This window comes from Onychomys torridus, chromosome 11 (assembly GCF_903995425.1).
Source record: "Onychomys torridus chromosome 11, mOncTor1.1, whole genome shotgun sequence".
In the NCBI taxonomy this organism is placed as follows: domain Eukaryota; kingdom Metazoa; phylum Chordata; class Mammalia; order Rodentia; family Cricetidae; genus Onychomys; species Onychomys torridus.
This window is the reverse complement of record NC_050453.1, coordinates 85,426,024-85,431,379: the sequence shown is the minus strand read 5'-3', so window position 1 is coordinate 85,431,379 and position 5,356 is coordinate 85,426,024. Positions and strand designations below refer to the sequence as shown.

The following is a 5,356-nucleotide window of genomic DNA, read 5'->3' as shown; positions in this document are numbered from 1 at the left end:
AATTATCATGTACAGTGAGATTACATGTAGTAATTACCTTGCATTCACAAGTAACAATGGGCAAAAATGACAACACTTAAATTTTTAACTCTTAATAAAATAAACTCTTCATATTTTATGACTTCCAATAACATGGATATATGAAATTCAAGTCAGGAATCATGAAATGTTTGATACACTTTGAAAATGTTTCATCATTAAGAAAATATTATTGTATATATTATTCTCTGGACAGACATGCTACTCAAATATTTCTATACCTCAACATCCTGAATGAAAACTAATTTGACTCTAGAGTGCCTCTCACTTTTCACACTCTACCCTTTTCCTGTTGGACTGATGAATTTACCTTGTTGGACTCTTGACTATGTTGTTTTAACAGGATGTTAACAGAGACAGCTGACATGGTAAAGGAGCTATCCTACTGATGGTCGGTGTGAGATAGAGAGCTGTAATAATCCAAGAGGAATTCTTAGAGAGCAAGAGAGCAAGAAATTTGCCACTCTAACATGAATTCCAAAAAGACAATGATCTTTACAATATCAGAGAGACATTTCAGAATTAGCATTTCTGATATAACATATATCAATGTAAGGTAGCATTAATGTTTGCTATTACACAGTTTACTGAAATATAAAACATCTCAAAGCCACGCTGATTAGAAGACAAATACCGTCTGTTTTCACAGATGCTAAGCACCTAGTGATTTAGTTTTACCTGCTAATGGTCATTAAGGACTAAAAAATTGTGACCACAACACCATAAATCATCCTCATGCTGAAACATTGATGAAGCACCTTTGTTTACAGGAAGACATTTATTGCAAGCAGATGAAGTGAATCCTGTACAATCATGAACATGTGGCAGATGAGAAGACATCAGTTCTAATGAGATGCAGACACAGATAAGAGCCTGCTCCAGTATCCACATCTCACCCTAATGTGACTGGAAGAAGGCCTCAGATGTTCTTTTCCTTTAAAAGTTTTGTATTATTGGAGAGTATCAAGCACATATATAATTAATTGTAGTTGTTTCACATCCATTGCCCTCTCTTATCTCCCCAGCCACTGAAAACATCCCTCCTTCCCCCAAATTTTCCATATCCCTTTTACACCCTTACTAAAGAAAGTAATACCCCATTCTCACAGCCATTATTAACTTCCAATAGGCCCTCGAAGATGGGAAGACCTCATGACCCTACTCCATCCACAGTGAACTGTTGAAAGCCCTGATGCACTGTAGTTCTTGGGTGGCCATAAAAAAGTTTCCAAGTGTTTGTAAGTACACCAGTTAGCTGTGCCATGTTCAGATGTCCTTTTGAAACAAAGATCTCCATAATTTAACTCTTCAATTCTTCCCACCCATCCTTAATGATATTCTGTGGGACTTGGATCAGGTGATATAGATGGCAGAGTTAGAGCATAGCTCTTCACTTCCTTTTATTCCCACCACTTCAACCAACAATGGCACTCTGAACTAACTGTCATCCACCAAAGTCAAAAGCTTCTCTGATGAAGGAAGTAGTACTTCATGAACATTTAAAGGGCAATTTGACTGTCTCTATGTTTAGCAGTCTTACAGTAGTGGGTTCCTCCTATGGCCTATGAGTTTCCTAGCCACCCCATATTGACCACATTTACAGTACCAGACATGAGTCCTCTCCTGTAAAATCTACCTCAAACCAAGGAGAAAGCAATTAATTACCCACATAGCGTTCATAACATTATTGCCACGAATCTTGTCAGGTAAATCATTACTGTTGTTTGCAGGTTTCTGATGTAATATTCTTCCATATAGAATTTACCCCAGTGTGCCTTCCATATGGTGCGCATCATTTCTTTAATGTGTCTTTAACTAGTTTGTCCATCTGAAGAGAACATTTTAGAAACACATTTAGGAGACGGCGAGCAAATGGTCATGAGCTGCTTGCTTGCTGTAGCTTTGGCGTCTCAGCAACGAACTGCAGTAGGCGAGGCAATCTCTTCTCTCTCCATCTTCTCGTGAGATTTTTTTCTTTTTTTTTTTTTTTAATCTTCTACATTTTCAGCTTTGTGAGAAACCTTGTAATCAAAGGATATGGCTAACAATGTTACCAACAAAACAGACCCTCAATCCATGAATTCCCATGTATTCATTGGGAATCTCAATACACTTGTGGTCAAGAAGTATGATGTGGAGGCAATCTTTTCAAAGTATGGCAAAATTGTGTGTTGCTCAGTGCATAAGGGCTTTGCCTTCATCCAATATGTTAACGAAAGAAATGCCTGAGCTGCTGTAGCTGGAGAGGATGGCAGAATGGTTGCTGGCCAGGTTTTAGATATTAATCTGGCTGCAGAGCCAAAAGTGAACCGAGGAAAAGCAGGTGTGAAACGATCTGCAGTGGAGATGTACGGGTCAGTACCAGAACACCCTTCTCTGTCCCCTCTACTCACTTCCTCGTTTGATTTGGACTATGGCTTTCAACGGGATTATTATGACAGGATGTACAGTTATCCAGCACGTGTTCCTCCTCCTCCTCCTCCTCCTCCTCCTCCTCCTCCTCCTCCTCCTCCTCCTGCTCCTCCTCCTCTTGCCCGAGCTGTGGTGCCTTCTAAATGCCAGGGTGTTTCTGGAAACAGCCCTCAAAGGGGGAAAAGTGGATTCAATTTGAAGAGTGGACAACGGGGATCTTCATCCAAGTCTGGAAAGGTGAAAGGTGATGACCTTCAGGCTATTAAGAAGGAGCTGACTCATAAAGCAAAAAGTGGATTCTCTGCTGGAAAGCCTGGAAAAAAATTGAAAAAGAGCAATGCAAGCAAGCAATAGAGATGAAGAATGAGAAGTCTGAAGAAGAGCAGAGCAGTGCTCTGTGAAAACAGATGAGACTAATGTGAAGATGGAGTGTGAGGCAGGAGCAGATGATTCTGCTGAGGACGGTGATAACAATGAAGATGGGGGGATGACCAGCTGGAGTTGATCAAGGGTGATGGAAAAGAGGCTGAGGAAGGAGAGGATGACAGAGACAGCACCAATGGAGAGGGTGACTCTTAAGCATATAGCAGAGTTTAGAAATCTTATCCCATTATTCATTTGCCTAGGTGCTTGTGAGAGATCCAAGTCACAGCAGATCCTCTCCCCTAGAACTTCAGCACATTCTCACTGTTCACCCTCTCCTTATCCTCCTGTTTCATTGAGTCATAATTGCCCTGTGCCTAGTTCCATTTTCACTTCCTTTGTTGCTCCTTAGTAGTTTTGTTAAGTCTTACCTTGTAAGTTTTGCTTTTAATTTTGATACATCTTTGACTTAACAATAAAAAGATGTATGGTTAAAAAAAAAGAAACACATTTAATTTATTTTTGTCCCTCTTGATGATTTAGGGGAAAAAAGCTTAATTCTGAAAGTGAAACACTATTTATTTTAGTTTTGCTTTATTTATAATCTTTAAAGAGACTTGAGTGTAGTGAAATTCTTAGTTTCCATGTAGTCACAGAGATAGATTGAATCATCTGTTAATATAGTAGGTGATCAGTTAGAATAGAATTATAATTACCTCCCAGTTTTTAAGGTGGTTGGCATAAAATTCAAAACAAAGAGTGCAAAATATCTTCCCTGTCTTATTATGTACATTTTCTCCTTTACTTGCACAATAAATGTCCATTATGTTGCTAAGTGATTAAAAACAAAATAAGCCAAGCCACCACCATCAACAAAACTGCTCCTCTCATGTGTTTTTGAAGAGCACAGCAGCCCCTCCCCACTCTGTTCCCTTGGTGACCAGCTCCTCTCCACAGCAGCCCCTCCCCTTCCACTCTGCTTTCTCGGTGACTAGCTCCAGGCCACTCATTTTGGAGCTGATTCAGCAGAACAGAAATGAGACTACCTTCTCAGAGAATCAGAGTCTGGCTTTAGACTACAGCTAAGAACAGTTGTGAGCTTCCTGAAACAGAAGTTAAACATGAAACCCTCAGTGATGAGAAGGAGACAGCCCTATGTGAGGGAATGGAAATTCTAAGAAGGAGCCCTCACCTATTCACTGACTCAGACATGAAAACAAAAGCTCAATTGGGGTCTGCAGGAAACATTTGTAATGAATACTAAAGGAAATACACAGATTTAAGTGAAAATATGAATGAAAACTTTACATAGTATCACACCCACTTCCCTCAAAAATGTCTGAAAGTGTGACTTCATTGAGGAGCAGCAGAACTCATCATAAACTGCCAGGTGATTGGAAGAGTATGTCAACTTCCATGTTTAAACAAATTAAGGGCTAGAATCTTATGCTCTTTCTTCATCTAAAATATATATATATTATTTGCTAGAAAGTAACAGCAATAGTTTACATGTTTATTCGTTTAAAGACAGACTTAATTGCAATTACATTTAAAGGTATTAAGCTAGACAATGAGGGTGTAAACATCTTAGGCGCCTTTTTTTTCTGAAATGAAGATGTGTATGGTCTTCAAGAAGTGCTAAATTAGCAATATTCAGACTATAATCAGCAAACTTTATTTTTAAGTTTATTTACTTACTAGTTCATCATGTAAGAGCACTTACTGCTCTTCCAGAAGATTTGGGTTTGATCCCTAGCACCTACAATATATATAACTATAGTTCCTTAGGATCTGATGTCCTCTTCTGGCCTCCACAGGTATCAGGTGCACAGATGATACACAGACTACATGTAAGTAAAGCATATGTATGTACAAAAATAAAATAAAATAATTCTGTAATTTCTAGGATTCCTAGATACTTCCTCTAACAAAACATGGAATGTGCTGAATTGTCAAAAATGGTCATAGTGAGTTTGTGTGTTTGTCCACTTGTGTGAGTTACCTGGGGAGATGTCCCTGATACCACTACATAGCCACAAAGTGCTGTAAAATAGAAGAGACTATTTCACATAAGTAGTAAGGAATGCAGAAAAGGAATACTTTGTAAAGGTGTGAGTGCCTTTCTCTCTTTGTGATAGAAAGTGCCGGCGACTAAGCACAGGGAGTTGCTGTGGTTGATGAGTGCCTCAGCACTGTGACACACTCCAGTTTCAATGATCTTTTCTATATAGATGGGTTATATGACCAGTAAGTGTATTTTCAGAGTCTCAACCAATACATAAGCTGGCTTCTTTTCTGTACAAAGAATATAAGCCAAGATTTAAGTATATTCCTGTAATTAAAGATAAAGCTGTTTCTTATATCTATAAGAATAATTTTATATCAAACAGCTAATACAAGCATACAAGTTAACTTAAAGTGTATAAATCTGTAGCAAACTAAAAATATTTACCAAAAGGAATTTAATCTTAACGCAAAATTATTGCCTGAAATGAAGTTATTTAGAGTTACTCTTCAGAGAAACAAATATTCAAGTTGAATA

At 38.3% G+C, this 5,356-nt stretch overlaps 1 pseudogene; it reads left to right on the top strand.

Moving 5' to 3' along the window:
* Positions 1-2,061: 2,061 nt before the first annotated feature.
* LOC118593427 lies at positions 2,062-3,030 on the top strand (annotated as a pseudogene).
* Positions 3,031-5,356: the final 2,326 nt, after the last annotated feature.